The following is a 20,360-nucleotide window of genomic DNA, read 5'->3' as shown; positions in this document are numbered from 1 at the left end:
AGAAATGTTTTTTTGTTTTGTTTTTAATTTATTTATTTTCATTTTATGTGTATGCATGTATTGTCTGCGTGTAGGTAAGTGCACCCGTGTTGCGCAATGCTGACGGAGGTCAGAAGAGGTTGTCAGATCCCCTGGGACTGGAGTTACGGGCAGTTGTTAGCTGCCATGTGGGTGCTGGAATTCAAACCCCAGTCTTCTGCAAGAACAACCAGTGCTCTTCACCTGTGAGCCATCTCTCCAGACCCTTAGAAATGTTTTACATTTTTTCTTACTCATTTTGTCATCATGTGCCAAAACACCAATCTGGGGCATGTCTGGACCCAGTATTTGTTAGCACGGTTGCATTTTTTTTTTTTTACTTTTTTTTTTTTTTTTTTTTTTTGAGAAAAACCAGTATAAAGCACTTTTGTTACAATAATAAAACTTGAAATTCATATGTGGGGGGGGCATGGGGGGAACGAGACACAAAAGCATAATTTCTCTGACCAAATCACTACACAGGACAGCAAGGGTGAGAAGGAACTGAGAGAGGAAAACCCAGGAAGCCGAGATCATCAGAGAGTCAAGCATCAAAACCCAGGAGATGCTGAAGCTGTGATGACCAGCATCATTTTCGTAGAGAACACTCAAGGATTTGTCATGATGACTGGACATCCATTGGGTGGTAAGTCTACAAACAGCACCTTCTATTTAAACTTTCAATTAAAGTTCTTAAAATTTAGGGAGTGGAGCTTGGATAGTTATAAGATTACAAAAGTCCTGAAAATTCATTAGAAAAAACACAGGATGAAAAAAAAATTAAGCCAGGTCACAAAGAAGCCTTCAGAGATCCCCACTAGCCCAGGGACAGATACCTGTAGTGTCCAACATGGCAGTGAAATGAGACCTGCTTTAAAAGGCAAAGGGTTTCAAGGGATGGCAGGAGGGGCTGGCAAAGGCAAAGGCTCCCCTTCCCCCACCAGTTTGGGCAGGGCTTCAAATTTAACAGAAGGACCTTCCTCATACCGGAGAATAATCCAGCCCTCAATAGCATCTCAAATCTGCTATGGTTTTTACAGCACAGCAGCAAGAATGTCTTAATATACCATAGATAAAATTTCATCCAAAAAAAATAAATAAAATTAATTTAAAATTCTTGCAAACCCAATCACCAACACCAGTTCCTATTCTAAAGTGAGCCCACCACTTGTGCTGTCAATACTTGACAATATACTTAATTGGAAACCTAGAGCCAAACGACGGAGACTGAATCTTCACCCCAAAACAAAATGAGTAACTTGAGGTTTATGGCATATGGTTTCGGTCAACACACATACAAGAAAAGGGAAGAGGACATAGAGGTGTCTGAAGCAAAGCTGAGTGACGGAACACATTCGGTCGGGTAGATGTCTATACAAAGAGTGGGACATCAAGAAAAGCTCCTTGTGGGTTCATGTGCACAGTCTTGGAGGCCCCAGATCCCTCCATGGCAGATGCAAAGTACAGAGAGCTAAGGAAAAAGGCCACTTCTGTCATTCCAGTTTCAGAAGCTCCACATCAAAGACGAGAGTGGCATATGGTGGGATGATGCCAGGGTGCCCGCTGGCTCCGTAGGCATAGTCTGGGGAGATCGACAGCTTGGCTCTCTGACCCACACTCATCTGGGCCACCCCTTCTTCCCAGCCTCGGATCACCTCCTGCTTACCTAGCATAAACTTAAAAGGCTTGTTTCTGTCCCAGGAGGAGTCAAATTTCTTTCCATCTTCAAGCATCCCGGTGTAGCGCACCACGCAGGTCTGGCAGTGCTTCGAGAAGGTGCGCCATTTCTCCAGGGGAAAGATGGTCCCCACCTGCTCTTCCATGGCGGCCGCGGCGGCAGCGGCAGCAGCAACGGAGGAGGCCTGGCGGCGGAGAGAATCCCGAGAGGATCTCTTTTTTTCACATTTTATATTACTCATTAACAGAGGGATAAATTTGGTTTTGCTAATGTTGTCATTAGTCATCTTTCAATAAATGTTCTATACAGTTATTCTTTCAACATTTATTAATTAGAAATATTTTAAGGATTCCAGACCATAAATAGCATCATATAATAAGTTGTTTTTAAAATTTTAAAGTTTGTTCTAAAGAAAAATAAAATTTAAAAAAATGTACTAGTGAAGGCTTTGATAAAGATTAAATAACTGAATTAATTAAAATCAGCTTTTACCTCATTATGAAGTTTGTGGTTTCTAAAATAGATTGGAATCTGTCACATGCCTTGCAAATATTTGGAGCTGAGACTTAAGCAGCTTCCAGGAGTCAGAAGAGACCCTCTACCGGCCTTTTGTTTACTCACTGCTCAAAATTGATTTCCTTAATAAACTAGTATGAGCCAAGCCTGGGCAATGTAAATATATTTCCCCCAGATTATTTGGGTATTGACTCTCAAATCCAGATATCTGAGTCCAATCTATATGCTAGTATCTGTGAAGACGAGAAAGAAAAAGAAATAAAGAAGGAAGGGAAGGTAAAAGAAAAAAGAAAAAGGCATACTGGAACAAGAGGGCTATTCGGCCTCACCCCTTCAAGGATTCATGGTGATCTTCATGGGCTCTGTAGACCACATTCTTAAATGCTGGTAACCTTGTTAAACAGGATGCCTTTTTCTCCTTTGAAAACAGTTGGGCTTTGGGTGTGCCATGCACAGTGCTTTATCTCGAGCAATCAATCTCTCTTTTGCAGAGAAAGTGGATCAGCTCCACTAGTTTGGGAAAAGATAGATAACAGATCGTTGGAGATAATGATCGGAAAAGAGAGGGTGCCATTCTGTATATAAGAAGCTCCTGCCAAATGTGGGAAGTTCAAAAATAGGTGCATTTCAAATAAAAGTAACACAGACTCCATTAACCCCAAACAGACTCTCCTCAGTCACGGTTCCCATGTTGCCCAACTCACCCAAAAACCGCACCTTCATCCAGGAACATGAAGTAGCAATATTTTGGTAAATAATTTCTATAAACTCTGAGGGTAAAAAACACCTAACATTTCAGAAAAGTCCTAGGCTTTCTGGTTTGGCTGAATTGTTTGCTGAAAGGCAGAAGACGTTTTGCAGTGTGAAAGACCTTCAGTTACACTCAGGCCTGTTCGATTTGGTTCAAATGGTCTGTTCCAATTGCATTCTGTTCCTTCACAGACATTTGGGGGATTGATTTAACCACTGAGTTTTATTATGCATTACTAAGCACATTGTACCATATCCACTACATGCTGAATTGTAGAAGGCAGTAAAAACAATAACTCAGAATGGATGATCCTAACATGATCAGAAACTTATTGGCTTTCAGGGGATTATATTTGCTGTGGCCCAGTTGCTCTGAGAAAAATGTAATAAGGTGGACTCATAAGAATGCAGGCAATAGTAACTATATTTTCAGTAAAGTTTACACTGTGAATGATGAATGGTATCTGCTATAAGTAAATAACTAATAAGATTTTAGACACAGGTTTTTCAGAGAAAGATAATCTAAAACATACTTTCTCTTTCATAATAAATAAAAGAACATGCCCTGTGTGGGTGTGGTGGCTTACTGAACTGAACTTCTAAAAGAGAAGTGTTTGACGTACAAAGCCTGCAGTGCAATCTCGCCCAGCCTCCTGTGTATTTGGTTCTAGGTCGTCACTAAAGTGTTTGTTTTGGTGCTGGGGACTAAAGCTGGGCCTTGCCTATGCTGAACTATGCTTTCTCACTAAGCTACTCCCTTAGCTCTCCACAGCAATTTTTGAATTTCCAGTTTATATGAAATCAAGAATACATTCAATTTGGTCAATTTTATTACACTCTATGGAGTTTCCTAATAAGGAAGGATGTGGATAGATATATATGATGCTTGAAAGACTCTGAAAGGGCTGAAACCAAGGCCAGGAATAGCAACTCCAAGGCACACCAGTCGACACTGCCCATTCTCTTTCTTTCTAACCACAGTCCTCTTAAAGAGACTGCAGGTACCCTTCACAAACTAACCAGGTGTGCCCCAGAGACACATTTTGTTTGCCACCCTACCCATTTATATTTAATGGCACAACCATTGCTAAAAATGCGAGTGAGACAGAGGATAAATGGAAAAATGACTTTTACAGTATGACAGAATCTAGACAATGACTTTCATTTAAACTTGCACCAAAAAGCTGCTGTTTATAATATAAACAAGCCACTGAGCCATGTGCTCTTGTGGCTTAGGCCTGTCCCTCAGGACCCCATTTTGCCCTCAACTCAAGATAGTGAATGAGGGGCTAGAGAAGTGGCTAAGAGCACTGACTGCTCTTGCAGAGGACCCAGGTTCCATTCCCATCACCCACGTGGTAGCTAACAACTGTCTGTAACTCCAGATCCAGGGAATTGGACACCCTTTTCTGGCATCTACAGGCGTTGCATGACATGGTACACTTACATATGTACAGACAAAACACTCATACACAAAAAATGAAAAACGATATTTTTGTAGAAAGGTAGTTAATGAATGTGGGTGTGCTTATTTAACATATGAAAGTTCTGACAGAAGCATGCTATTCTCATTGAAAACAGTGAGAATAATTGTATGCGTGAGTTATTTCAGATCTAGGGATCAAAGGGCAAGATTCTCTGATAAAATAAGGATGGACCCTAACTTCTACATCCTGAATTGTTGCTTCAATAAAAGTATGGGTAAACCCTGGCTGGATCTCCCAGTTCAGTGAGACAGCTGAAGGAACAGGTGGTTTTCAGACTTTGGGTCCACTTTTCTCCTTAAAACTAATGCTGAGAGTCAGGCTGCTTCTTTATTCAGGTATAACTGTAATGCAACTTAATAATGCCACAGATAAAAAATCTTGTGATTAACAAAAATGAACAGTGGCTGGAGAGATGGCTCAGCAGTTAAGAACACTGACTGCTCTTCCAGAGGTCCTGGGTTCAGTTCCCAGCACCTATATGGTAGCTAAAAACTGTCAGTAGCTCCAGTTCCAGAGGATTTGACATCCTCTTCTTCGTGAGCACTGCACAACATGAGTAGACTTTTATAAATGTAGGCAAAACACTCATACACATAAAATAAATACATATTTTTAAATTTTTAAATACGAAAAAGAAAAATGAACAGTGGGGCATCCCTGTTCTTGCTTCTGGGAACGTAGATTTGGTGAGCAGCTTTTTGAAGGCCTAGCAAAGTGACGTCTGCAATTAGAAATGTTTCCTTTCTTCCACCCAGCATTTCCCAAGATTTGATTTGATTTGATTTCTCTTGATTTCTTGAGGCAGGGTCTCTTGTAGCCCGGGCTGGCCTAGAACTCCCTATGTAACCAAGGATAAACTTGAACTCTTGAAATCTCCTGCCTCCTCTTCCTGAGTGCTGGGACTGCAGAGCCACACCACCACATCTGGCTTCCCATGCTTTTGAAAAAACAGTCCGTTAGCATACACTTTGCAAAACACTTGCTTAGAATCTCCTTTACCTATACATATGATGCCAGTTTTCCCACTCAGCAACTACTGAAGTGTGGTTACTGAATGAGAAGACTATGCTAGATGCTCCCCTTTATCCTCAGCATATAGCTCTCCAAGACCCCTACAATCCTCCCAAGATTTTTGCATATAAAAAAGATGGTCCAGAAGTTGTGGGGTTACCAACAGGCACTCAAGAGCTTCCCACAAGTTGGGTCCTATCCCTGTCAAGAGCCGAGGGGCTCACTCTGCTGACATCCATATCTATGTTCAGTTTCCTAGTGACTGTTTATTTTCACTGTTGATCAAATACCATAAAATTATATTCAAATATGCCAAAACCATTATAACCTAAATTAAATCAGATAAATTGCAGGCTGAATTAGTAAAAATTAAAGAATAATTAAATCAGAATGTTCTGCTTGATAAAGATCTCAAAGGTCTAATCTAATTCTCTCATTTTACAGGTGAGAAAAATGGAGGCCTCCAAAATGAAATAAATATCAAAACAAAAGGATTTGATTATTTTTAAGGACCAAAAATAATACAAACTGGTTTTGATAAGTCACTAAACACATAGGCTAGTCAAAACAGGTTTTAGTACATTAAATGTTGGATTAAAAGGGCCTTGTTAGTGAGATAAATCTTAAAAGCTGACTACTTATACATGTCAAACAACTCTCCTTAAAATGTATTCTAGATCTGGGACTATAGTTTAGAGATAGAGCTCTTGCCTAATATGTGCATAAACCTGGGTTCAGTCCTCAGCACTGAAAATGTATGTGTGTGTGTGTGTGTGTGTGTGTGTGTGTGTGTGTGTGTGTAATCCAAGTACTCTTATACCTTTCAAGGTTGACTGTTAGGTATCCAAAAACTCAAATTTCTTTCTTTTTTTTTCTCTTTTTTAGACAGGGTCACCATGTAGGCCCAGCTGACCTGGAACTCACTGAGCAGACCAGGCTGGCCTGGATCTCACAGAGATACACCTGTCTCTGCCTCCCGAGTGCTATGATTAAAGGCATGTGCTCCCACACCTGATTCAAAATTTATTTTTATATAACTTGTCCGGAGCTTCTCCTATTGAATATATGTATCAACATGGGTCATGAGTTTGTTTTATGATGATAGAATTTAGATAGATAGAATGGTAGAAAGATAGATGATGATGAGAGCACCACCAACTAGAGACAACATGTCTATATACTTGGAGCCTATGGGGGACATTCTCATTCAAACCACCACAGATAGATAGATATTTAGACAGATAGAGGGATGGATGGTTAGATGATTGATAGATAGATAGATAGATAGATAGATAGATAGATAGATGATAACTGGATGATAGATAGATAGATAGATAGATAGATAGAGAATAGATGATAGCTAGATAATGAATTTATCAATTGTAAATAATCATGTTCAGAGATGATTTAAACCTTTCTTAAATTTCAAACACAATATGAGTTCTTTGTAATTTACAGGTGGGTAAAAACACCCCCAAATTGCCTGTCTAAACAGCAAGGCTATGAACTAATTTCAACAAAAATAAAAGCTAAGACAGTTGGCTACAAAGCAGACCTTCCTCTCTAGTCTTAACAGACTTCATTCAAACTGTGGCTGTTCTGTGCTGAGAGTGAAAACGTATCAGAAGATCTGGTTTTCAAGAAGCAAAGTTTCCATTGTTTTTTGAATGAATCAGAAATTGTATGTGAACGTAGAGCTTTGCATAAGAATTAGTCTTTTTCCTTGTACCAAGTCAGCTATTTTCAGCTTAGCCTAGCAATCTTTGATTTCTTGGTTTGTAACTATGGCAATAAGGCTAAATGGCATTCAGTAAAATTCATGCTACAAATTAACTTGGGAGGGTGTCTGTGATTGTGAAGGAGCAATGCAAAAATACTAAGAATTGTGAGGAAATGAAATCAAGTTTTGAACTATTCTTCAAAACAATCGTCAAAATCATCAAGCGCCAGATGGTGGTTTGTGAGAGCTGCACAGTGCCTTACAACACCAGCGATCAGATAACTGCTTGATGGATTTCTTGGCTCTTCATAAGGCACCACACCTTTTCACTTGCTCTCAACCATCACACCAAGGCCTTTGTCTGTGAAGGCTGAAGTGTCTGTGGGCTTACCAGAGCCTTTGATCTGGGATGTTTTATACTAAATAATAGTCAAATCAATTTCAAACACCTTCATTACAGTACACAGCTCATTATGTTCTAGAAAAAATGTTTAGCTCTGAGCCCCAGGCCACAATATAATGAGAGCAGGAGTGGACACTGGTGTACACTCCGTACAGCCTCTCCATGTTTCTCTGATACAAGCACCACTGGCTAAGTCAAAGGCAGACATTCATTTGCAGTCTTCAAAGATGATTTCCTAAAGTTTTATACCACTGGCCACAAGACATACCATTACAGAAACTGCTCTTCCTTTCCCTGCGCCGACTTTTTTAAAAATTAAAAAAGCATATGACCACACTGAAAAGAATTGGGTAAGGAAGTTCTTAAGGGACAGTGAGATGGCTCAGTAGGTAAAGATGCTTGCCACCAAGGTTGATGACCTGAATTTGATCCCCAGAACCCACATGGTGGAAGGAGAGAACCAACTCCTATAAGCTGTCTTCTGACCTCCACATGTACACCATAGTATGCAGGTATACACACAACACACATACACATACATATACACACTCACACATAGGCACATTATTTATTCATTTTTGTGTGTGTACATGTGTGCATGTGCGCACACACGTGCCATGGCCTGCATGGGGGGGTCAGAGGACAACTTGAGGAAGTCAGTTCTCTCCTTCCACCGTATAGATTGCAGGGACCAAATTCCCAGGGACCGAACTCAGGTCGTCAGTCTTGGCAGCAAGCATCTTTACCCAGTGAGTCATCTTCTCTGCCCAAAATTCTTTTAAAAAGGAAATTTTCAAATGCTTAATGAGTGACCCTATACACATAGACAACTTTTTTCAAAAACAGATTTGACGATTTATTTGAAAAACAATTTTTGAAGTAGATTTTCATTTTACCCATTGTTGCTTTTAAAAGAAACTCAGTTGCCTCATTAAGCCGATGACTCTATTTGTGTTTGCCTTTCTCACTCTGGGAAGGCAAGAAAATGTACACAAGCTCTCATGGTCTTATTCCCACTCCCTAGTCTTTGTGTTTTTTCAATACCTAAGTGACCATCCATGAAAGTTCTGGCATTACATGAGTACTAGTTGTGACACAAAATTGGCTGCCAGTCTTTTTCTCTCTCTGATTTAATTATAAATTCTTTCCAAAAGTCAGTAATAAAAAAATTAGTTCACTGGACACATAAGACATTATCAAAATTACTTGTGCTTGTCTGATGTTGGAAATATAAGCTCTCACTAGCTGAAATTTCTTTTGCTGTCACAAATGATTATCATAAACTAATTGTTTATAACCCTAGATAGAAGCAAATGCATACTGGCATATAAATAATCATAACTTGTTTTCTTGCCAGCAAAACATAGTTAGCTTGGTATTTGAGGAAGCCCTAGTATAGCCAAAGAATTACAATCCTTTTTTAACAAAAGGATTGTTACAGAGATAAAACTGATTTTTATGCAGCCTAAGCAAGTGATAACAGTTTTCATGTTAACCTTGAAACTCTACTTGAGAACAAGATTCCATAGTATTTTTAGCTAGCCATGAATATCTTAGAGGGATCACTGGGAAGGAAATATTCCTTATGTAAAAGAAGCATTTGAACTATCAGTTATAATATAGTATGACAGCCAAGGTCTGGCACAGGGGGCCAGACTGCTGAACACAGTACAGTATCTGCATAAGCCAGGGTCAGCAATTGCAGATGAAAGAGACGGAAGGGAAACCTGACATCAAGCCTTACCCTGCAGTGCAGGCCATGAGAAGACTTGGTTTCAAGTGGCAGAATTGAAATTATCTGGAGAACAGAGAAGCTCATTAAAGATTCTGCTCCACACTGTCCTATGCAGATTAGCTGGACCCATAGCTTATTCACAGATGTGGAAATTAAAGTCAAAATGATCGCTGGCATCCACAAGAGGAAAGAAACAGAGTAACTTTCACATTAACACAATAATGAGAGACTTATGGCCATATCCAGACATATGGCCAAATTTTGTCTTATAAACAGGTTTATCAAACAAAATTATAAAGTATGCTTATAAGATATATGTTTGTGTTATAAATCAGGAAACAATAAGTGTGATGTGTTGGCATATTGAGGGCTTTGCATGAAGAACCAAGGTCTCTCTGGCCTTTTCCCCCTACCCTCTCTCTTGTCCTATCTTTCTCTCCAGAGCTGTAGAACGGAGCTTTCTCTGACACTGCCTTGCCTACCTAAGGGCATGTCCTCCAGAATGCTAACCAGAAGGAAAAAAATAAAATCGACACTACACCCAGAACAGAGGTAAACTTTGACACAGGCTACTGTCTGCTCTGTGGGGCATTCATCTCCCCGCAAATCACTTATTCTTCCCCCAAGTTTTCCATATCACCTTCTCTCTCTCTCTCTCTCTCTCTCTCTCTCTCTCTCTCTCTCTCTCCTGAAGTAGACATGTCTTTGAGTTTCACTTTTGTGTCTTGCTCATGTACTTGGGTGTTGATAAATGGGCATGCTTATAATGAATATGCAATAAATGGATATTTCTTCTGTCCGTTGCTATCTTATTTTATAGACTCAAACTATGGAACCTTCAGAGTTTGGAAAGAAAATCCTTCCACCCCCACATTTACATATAGAACCACCTTGGAGTCACTGAGATTCATTTTATGACTCACATTTTCAGTTTGAGCATACATGAAGAATGCATGCACTTTAATTATAAAGACTAATGTTGGTTTGCTTATATTAGTTTTTTTTTTTTAACTCAAAACTCTATTTATTAGGAAGAAGATGTCAGTGATTTATCAAAGATGAAGAGGTCAGAGAGTAATGGTGGGTTGAAGGCCCCTCCGCTGGAACACTTCTTGGCCACAATGAGGACAGCAGAAGGCAGGAGTCCCAGCTCCTGTAGAGGCTGCTTCGCGTCAGCCTCTGTGAAAGCGCACCTGGGGAAGCCACTGAGCAACTGGGCAGGGTCCTGGTCCCCTCCATATTATTCCCCACGGTAGTGCTCCACATAGAGCCTCACAGCTGCCAGCTGTTCCTGGGCCTGGAAAGTTTGCGTCAATGAAGTCCTATTGGGCAACATAACCTGTATAAGATAACTGGACATACTCTCACTTGGTGGGGGGCTCCTGGCTGGGAGAGGAAGGAAACGAGAGTTGGCTTTGTTGCTGGTGGGGATGGCTGAGAACCCACAGTGCTACCACACTTCTTGGCTCTCTCTGCTTGGACTGTTTCTGTGGAAGATTTGTTGAAATCTGTGTGCATACACACACACACACACAAACACACAAACAGCTCATTTTTTTAGACAAGTATTAATGGCCTATTATCAAAGAATAAATGAAGCAGTGAAAAATATGAATTTAAGAAAATAATGCATATACTTAGAAAGCTAGGAAAGTAAAGATTTGTCTATAATTACTGAAGATTATTATATATAAAATAAGAAATTAAGAGTCCTGCTTCATTAGCTGGTAGCATCTGCTTATCAGACTACAGATATGTTTGTAGCTGGGGAAGAAAAGTAGGTTCCCTAAATAAGTGTTGAGATGAGCTGTCAGGGCCATTTCTGTTTCATCCAGCACTCTAGAATTTTATAAGCAGGAAAAAAATGACTAAATAATTGTCACCCTCAAAATTTGCTAGTGGGAATGTAAAATGGTGTTGCCATTTTGGAACATGGTTTGGGACTTCCTCAAAACATTAAACATTGAATGACATGTATCCCAGCAGTTCCAGCCTTAAGTAAATACCAAGGAGAAATGAAAACATGCTCAAAGAAGAATATGTACATAAGTAGTCATAGCAGCATTACTAATAATGGCTGAAAAATAGGAACAAGCCAAATGTCAGTCAACTGATGACTGGATTAAATGTTATTCACACAATGGAACAGCATTTGACAACATAGAAAAGAAAGCACTGCTCCAACACAAGCAAACCTTGCAAATATTATGCTAAGTAGAAGGAACTCATCACAAATAGCCATATCAATGCAAATTTCCACATTAAAGGTCCAGTAGGCAGATCTCTAGAGACAGAAATTAGGTTCAGGTTGCTTAGGGTGGGTACCAGGAGTGACAGCAAATGGGTACGTGGTTTACTGTTACAGTGATGAAAGTGTTCTAAAATTAGATCATGGTGAGGGTCACACAAATCCATAAACATACTAAAAACATTGAGTCATACACTTTAAACAGGTAAATTTCATAGTTCAATCAAGCTGCTAAGAACTTTTTTGAAAAAGCGTATTTCAACTAGCTCAGGAATAGGATGCTCACCTTAGCAAGGAAGCTGGAGGGATGGTTCAAGTCTGATTTTAATCACGGGTTCTTTTCCTCTGTTAAGTGTTACTTCTGCTAATCAGAGACATTTAGCCTCTATATTTTCTGAATTAGACTCTCACAAAATCTTTCAATCTCTTTCTCTCCCTCTCTCAATCTCTCTCTCTCCCTCTCTCTCTCTCTCTCTCTCTCTCTCAATCTCTCTCTGTCTTTCTCCCTCCCTCCCTTTCTCTTTCATACTCAAGATTTACTGGCAGAGTGTACATCAATAACCTGGGTAACTGGCTGTTCCTCTGCTTTTAACTAGCCAACATGCTGATTGTATCACACAAAGGCCCCATCTGAGGAAAGGGAATGTCTGCTGCTTATAAGCAGAGCCTGGGGATCAAGTTTACCCTCCCTCTGTCTAGTATTATGAGAACAATACACAAATTGTGTCATTACCTAGCCGACAATGGAGCAGGTCAGACAGAGCTGATGCTTATCTGTCACTGAGAAGACTGGACCATAGTTCTTTTAACCTGAGCACTTCTAAACCCTTTTAACTTTTTTAATCAGTAAAAAAGGAAGCTCACCTGGTAAAGTGGGGGAACAATGTTTCTGGCATTACAGAATACCACCCATTCAGAATCTCAACCTATTTCTGAAAAAAAATAGATGTTATCTGCTCCTGACTGCTGGCTCCCAGGGGAAGAAGTTCTTTGTGTAGTTTGTTGTGCTGGTTTTTCATTCTTCCCTCTTGGGACAGACCCTCATACATTCCATTCATAGAAAAGGTTTCCCAGGAAACTTCCATTCAGAGCTAGAAGATGGATAGAGAGATACAAAGAGAGATCACTGGAGAATGTTAATGCAGACTATGAATGTTGCTGTGTGTTGTTGGATTTGCATACTGACAATGAGCAGGAATATCACTTAACAGGGTTTCTGGAAGACTGGGTTCTTCTTCCATGGAGAGGCGACTTGAGTAGAAGAGTTTGAACACCCCTTGCATTATTACCCACACCGTGAGATGCTTGTCTCACCTCTGAACATGAACACTCAAGTCTACCTCTTCTTGAATCTTTTGTCTCAAAGTCATATGTAAGTTGATTTTCTTTCCAACATTAATGTCCTGAGCCATAGGGATGGGAGTCCCACCACCTGTCTTCAGTACCCCTCCAGAACTTCAGGTTCTTTTCTTAGTATTGTGATGCCTCGTTTAGAAAATTAAGGTCAGGGCTGGTGTACTGGCCTCATTGGGCAAAAATATTTGCTGCCAAGCCTGATAATCTGAGTTCAATCTGCAGGATCTCCACAGTAGAAGGAGAGAACTGAGTCCTTCATGTTGTCCTCTGAGATCCACATATGCACCATATACTGTGGTACACAGGTCTACATGCATACACACATAAAATTAATAAATGTAATTAGCATGACCTGGTTTCAGCTCCCAGCACCCACATGGCACCTAATAACCATCCTTAACTCCAGTTCCAGGGGCTCAAACATCCTCTTCTGGTCTCCTCAGGCATTGCATGACACGGGTACGCTTATATATACAAAGTAATACCTCACACACTCAAAATGAAAATAATAAATATTTTTTAAAAATTAAGTTCAATTATCAAATGATTAATATCACATGGTTCTTCAATAGCCCTTAAGCAAATTTTTAAAAGTAACAGTCTTCATTGGTGATATAGTAATAAGCACTATATCCTTCCAGAATTACTTAAATAACACATGGGTATTTTACTTACAGGGCAAACCTCTAATTATAATCAGTGTTTCAGAGTTAATTTTTATCCCCTGAAGAAAAAACAACTGACTATGATGTCTTAAAAATCTAAAGGAGGATATTTTTTTAAGCATCTTTTTTACTAATAATGAGTGAGATTAGCACCTTCCATTACCTAGTCACTCACAAAGCCATTCCTTGTCTCCCAGGAGAATACCAACAGTTGTTAGAGGCCCAAAGCCCTAACTGCCTCATAGATGATGAATGAGCTTAGAGAAAGTAGGATGTTTATCCAAAGACACAAAATAATAATAAGAAAAGCCAATATTGTAACATATATTCATGGCCCCCTTGTCCAGAAACAACTGTCTCTCAGAGAGTAACCATCATATCTTAATCCTACCTCAAGTGGATCCCTGAATTCCTTTCTCTTGTTAGGATAAGACCTGCCTTAGATAAAAATTACACCAGTGATTAGCCAATAGCACACTTTCTGAATTTCTAATACAATTCCAGTAAGATTCAAATACAATGTTGGAAGACAGAATAAAATGACGATACTTACAAATAGCTAGAGGGTTTCTTGTAGTGCTAGTGGAGGCTTGCTGATGGTCCTGTGTCCACAATCAACATGTAATCAAAGTATATAGCTGGTCTAGTAAGTCAACAATAAAGCTTCCATAATTCTGCATCCCAGAAGTAAGGTCCTTCCCATGGGCTCCATGTCCTTTGCCTACTTAAGAGAGTGTCATTCAGAAGCTAAGCTGCATGGGCTCTTGGAAGTAGCACTGGATTTAAAAAATTTGAGTTCCAGTGTATGGCCTTGGGAAACTTATATTTGTAAGGCTCATGTCACATAAGCACATTCTGTAAGACACTTGCCACATACCCTTCCTGTATTTCTATAAAAACGGATATAATTATAGGGTTGCTGTAAGAAGTCAATTGGCTAATGCTTTCATAGCCCTTGGCAAATAGAACATAATCAATAAATGTTAGTTATTATTATTAATCAACATACACATTTGACAAACAACAGAAACAGGCAAAAGAAAAGACATGCATTAAGGCAATAGTATATAAAATAGAGTACTGGATTTGGAAGATTGCTAGGAGAACTAGATACAGATGGCATGTGACTCACAAAGCTTCTTTAAGGGGTTGGAGAGATGGCTCAGTGGTTAAGAGCAGTGGCTGCTCTTGCAGAGCACCCGAGTTCGATACCCAGAACCCACATGGCAGCTAACAACCATCCTAATCCCAGTTCCAGGGGAGTCCAAAGCCCTCTTGTGATCTCCACAAGTACTTCATGATATGAGTGCACTTAACATACATGCAGGCAATACATTCATAGTCATAAAATAAAATAATAATAAAATATTTCTAGAAAACTTCTTTGAGTATACATACTAAAATACTGCCTAAGCAAGAGTGTATCTTGAAGCAAGAGCAGTTATCTCTCTTATCTTGTCCCTTGTCCAGAGTCTGATCTTCTGTAGAGTCAGGTGTAAACAAGCATATGTTGAATTAATTCCACATACAATTACTTCAAAGGAATCAGACATTTTAACAGTGGTTATAAATTACCTAATTTGTCATACTTATTAAATCAGTGCTTCTACCAATTTAATGAAGACCTGCTTTTTCATTATATTATCAACAAAGCACCACTGGCTCTTGAATTAGTAACCTGACTGGCCTTCTCTCTAGTATAGGGTACTTCTAAAACATTCTGGAATATTTTCAGTGCAGAGGCAATCTCCTGTGGGTTGGGTCTAAATGCTTGAACTCTCAAACATCCATTTAGGTGTAACATGAATTTCTCTGTACAGAAGTGCATTTCCAGGAAGAGTAGATGGCCAAGGATAGGTCAGAGGAGAACTTCCTTGGCCATACATACCATCGTGAATTTCAGTCAGCACATTTTACCTATTTAGGGCAGTTGTTTGTGGGAGTTTTGCCCTGGATACTCCCTGGCACAGTAGTGCATCATACTGCGAAGAGCGTTAGCGGGTTGGCTGTCAGGAAAGGCAGTGGAAAAGCTTGGTGGGCATGAGCTGATGCCTTATTTCTTTGCTTGTTCCCTCTTTTGTATCTGAGCTATGGAATTTTTCTTAAAACTCTTTTGAAAGCCATAATTTATACAGGAGTAAAGTCAAATCCAGGACTGTTATGACAGGTTTCCAGAAATTTCTGATTCAGTGTTCTTTGGTTGAAGATGAAACTTGAGATTTTTATCCCACTTTTCCTTTTTTTGTTGTCAAAGCTTCCTCTGAATCACGTGGCAAAAAACTTTCACAATCTAAACACCTGGAAAGAAAGCCAGCTAGAATTTGGATATTGATGAATAAACTAGAAAATAACCTTTATTCACAGGGAAAAGGTGATAACTTATTCATTCAATTTTCTGACAGAAGAACCAATATTTCCTAATTTTAAAATTCTAGCCCCTTTTCAAAATTATTCTAGGAACACACTGCCAAATTATAGGCATCCAAGGACACTCTGGCTAGACACAAAGAAGAAACCTAGGTGAGCAATGAGCCAAATTAGCATGTGTCCTCTTGGGCTGATGACTGCCATTAGGCTACTGGAGAATGACATCATTTTCTCCAAGAGGCAGTCAGCTCGAAAATGTCAACTATAGCTGTGAATTAATTCCTACAGCTGCTGTATGTTGCTTTCTGAGTCTTGCTAAGAGAAAGGGGCATATTTCATTTCTGGATCTTTCAAGCATGTTGCTGTTCTAAAATATTACATTTTAAGCCCATTCCAATATGAACATATTTTGTTTTGAGATGCCTGATGAATAAAAAACATTGACTTCAATGAAGTAAAAGGCCAAAGGTATAAGATTCTATAATTTCATTTGACCAGTAATCCCTCTTCTGGTGCAAACTGCTTTCATTTTAAAATGTCATTTTTTTCAGACTTCTTTAGTATGAAGTTGATAAGAATACTTATGCAGTATAAATCAGTCATAAAAAAGTGGGGCAGATTTGAGGACACAGAAAATAAAGCTGTAAAATACAACTCATCCAAAGCACTTCCTACTTGAGAAAAAAAATACTGTGGTTTATTAATTTATTCAGTAAACATTGCTCAGTGCTTATATGCTTTCAAATCTTATTTTAGTCATTGGGGAAAGTAGATGAATTAAACATTTTCTATATTTAAGAGAAGTTTGGCTGCTCTTTTAGGACTATTGTGGACCTCCAGATCTCAGAGCTTTTTCCAGACCTGCCTTCTTAAGTCTACCTTTCTCTGCCTCTCTTCACTCTGCCCAGTGGTCTCTGCTCTGCCAGGACCCTTGGTCTCTCCTGGGGGCTTTCCCAGCTCTGCCTTGATGTGTTCCTTTCCCACACTTCTTTGTGCTGTCCATTTCTGCTCCTGTAGGATGCTTGTGGACCTGGCCCAGATCTGGGAGCTTTCCTAGACCCACCTTCATAAGTTTCCCTTGCCTCACCTCACCCTAGTCAGAATTTCTAAGATCCAAGAAACAATGATAAATGCTGGGTGAGGATATGGAGAAAGGGGAACTTTTATCCACTGTTTGTGGGAGGGCAAACTGGTGCAGCCACTATGGAAATAAGTGTGGAGATTCCTCAAAAGGAGAGAAATTGGGGACTGGATAGATGGCTCAGAAGTTAAGAGCACCAACTGTTCTTACAGAGGACCCTAATTCGATTCGCAGCACCCACATGGCACTAACATCTATCCATAACTCTAGTTCCAGGGGAATCCAATGCCCTCTGACTCTGCAGGCATTGCACAACATGGATGCATTTACACACAGGCAGTAATATTTTATTTATTTATTTATTTATTTATTCATACACATAAAATAAAAATAATAAACTATTTTTTTAAAGAGAGAGAAATTGATCTACCATTTGATTTAGCCATACCAGTCTCTGGGGCATATACTCAAAAGACTCTATGCCCTACTACAGAAATATCTGTTCATCTATGTTTACTGCTGCCATTTTCATAATAGCCAGAAAATGGAATCAACCTAGATGTCTACCAACTGATAATGAAGGTGTGGGACATATATACAGTGGAAAATTATTTAAAAATGAAATTATGAAATTTTCAGGTAGATAAATGGAACTGGAAACAATCATCCAGATCATAAGGTAATCCAGACCCAGGAAGACAAATGTCCCATGTTCTCTCTCATAGCTGGATACTAGCTTTGAAATCTTTGCTATGCATGTTTCAATTTGAAAATCCAGAGAGGTAAAAACTAATAAATGGCTGTGGGTGAGGGAGAAGCTCCCTGGGAGATGAGGTAGAATGAAGTGATATAAAGGGCTAAAGGGTAATAATAGAGTAGGAAGGATTAAAGTATAAAGGGCATGGGGAATGGGAGGGTTGGGCACAGCAGGGATGGGGGAGCATAACTAACACCGAAGGCCTTTAGAAAAAGCCATATAGAAGTCTACCATTATAGAAGCCACTTAAAGTATGTACATTACAAACGAGTTACTTTATAACCAAGGGACATTGCTCCTTCTAGATGCCATGGGCTTGCCAAATAAAAGCCCAATACCAGGAATGAATTCCCTCTTTTGAAACAGTTGGCCAGGTGTCCTGTAGAACCTCAAACACTACTATCATTGCCCCTACTCTTGGTTACTCACCAGAACTTCATATAAGACCCTATTGCTGAAGAAACTATATACAAAAACTGTAAAACAAGCAAGGAGAGATCAAAATCATACTGACTACAAAGCCTCATCTCTATTATCTAGTTTTTATAGTACTGGAAGGTGCTACGAAAGCTGACTGAAGAGAAAATTTAGCACGAACCGTATGCAGCTGTAAATCCTGTGAGTTATCAAAACAACTGGTCTGGAAGATGCCCACTGGTGCAATAGTGGCAGGAATATTAGAGTAGTAACCAACAACTTTCTAACTGGATTTAAGATCTGCTTCATACAATGGAGCCCATATCTGACACTGATTTCAGGCCTAGATTCTGAGGCTAGACAGCCCATAGACCATGGGGAAAAAGCCTGATATAACTATTCTACTAAACAGATACAATATTAAATTGTTTTGTAATGACTTATTGTAGATTAATACATCTCTCAACTCTCAGCATGGAAGATTCCTTATGCAGCAGAAGGTGATTAACACAGACAACCAAAACTGATCAACATGCAGAGAATAAGAGGCTGCAGACAGCTTATCCCTGAATAAGACATCTGTATCGAACTTCTGCCTCTCAAGTCTCAGGGCTCATTGTGGAAGATGGGCAGCAAGATTGTAAGAGCCAGAAGAGATAGATGACCATGAGGAAACAGTTTTCCGGACAGCTGGTGAGTTACTCATAGGAACGCACAGCAATGATGACAGCATGCACAAGTCCAACATAAACTCAAGCCAGACAAAATCCCAACATAGACAGGGGAAGTATGTAAAAAAAAAAAAAAAAAACACCCTATCTGAAGAACTACAGGCAATCAATGACTGCTGGGAAGGAGAGATTTAGATTCATTTTAAAGGTGAGATTCTTACTAACCAGACTTCAGAGGATAAATCCACACCGAAGGGCAGTGTGCGTTTGTGTGTGTGTGTGTGTATGTGTGTGTGTACAAATTTTTGAAGGGTAGGAAGGAGGTACAGATCTAAATATGATCAAAATATATTGTTAGAGTAAAAGATAATTAAAAAATAAGTAAATAAATAAAAAGAGAGGTTTAGAGCTCTCTTATGAGAGACAAAAGATAAATATTAAAATAGCTTAGAAATTCCATAAGAGAAATTGAGCTAACATTTCTGGAGTAGGTTTTAAACGAAAATGGAATTTATTTACAAACACCCCCATACAATCCTGCTTGTAAGGGTGAATGAGCAAAAACAGAAAAGAAGAATGGAAAATTCTCTCTAAGATTTTTTTAAAGCCTCCACAGATGTCAGGAATAACCTCCATAGTTGGAAGAGCACCTGGCTGCGATGTCAACAGAATGAGGAGTGTCAAAATCTCTCTAAGTCTTTCTTGCTTTCCGTGTAATGTCTAAAGCACTTTGAGTTAAAGCAGATATTTTAAACCCACTGTTTGACAAGAAAACTAAGAGATACAGACCATTGACTGGAACAGGAAGAAGTGTAATTAACTGATGCTAAATTGTCATGTTGAGAAGTTTGCAGAGGGGAGATTAGAAAAACATAATGCAGAAAATTATGGGAAATAAGTAAAACAGGGATTCAAAGATTCTTTCCATGCTTTTGATAACAGGAGGAAAAACAGGGTCCCCCCCGCCCAGCAAGGGTTCGTAGTCTCATTCATAAAAGAATTTGAAAATGGTCTTAAATGCAAGCTTTAGGACAATTTTATTAGAATTTGGGGGGAAATCCTCAGGGCAAACAATCTGTAAATCGCAACAGCTGCCTTGAGGAGGAGAATAGAGGGAAGAATGAGAAAACCTATGAAGCCATGTGAGTTTGGAGTCCTCCTGGAGATCAGATAGGTGACAGACCAGGAGTGGCATGGCAGGGAGGGGAAGGGGACTTTAGAGAGAAAACATGAGATCCAAAATGTTGAGGCAGCCCAGAGCGTTAGGGAAGGCATCCTTAGAAAAGAGACAGAAAGAAGAAAAGGGGAAGTTACACTTTTCTGAAGAATTCAGAAAAAAATGGGACAGACTTGTAAAGAGCTAAATGTTGTGGCTATCTGTCCAGAGACACTGCACTAGGGGGCGGTGATTCCCAGCAGGAAAAATTCATCATCTGATTGTCACGGTAGGTATTCTCCTCACCTCTTTAGCATGCCTGAA

At 39.5% G+C, this 20,360-nt stretch overlaps 1 pseudogene; it reads right to left on the bottom strand.

The window, feature by feature from the left end:
• Window positions 1-1,511: 1,511 nt before the first annotated feature.
• On the bottom strand, window positions 1,512-1,859 carry LOC103727428 (annotated as a pseudogene).
• Between the last annotated feature and the right edge of the window lie 18,501 nt (window positions 1,860-20,360).

Source organism: Nannospalax galili, unplaced genomic scaffold (assembly GCF_000622305.1).
Source record: "Nannospalax galili isolate Female #2095 unplaced genomic scaffold, S.galili_v1.0 scaffold128, whole genome shotgun sequence".
In the NCBI taxonomy this organism is placed as follows: Eukaryota; Metazoa; Chordata; class Mammalia; order Rodentia; family Spalacidae; genus Nannospalax; species Nannospalax galili.
Note: the sequence above shows the minus strand (reverse complement) of the source record. Positions and strands in the feature narration are given on the sequence as shown.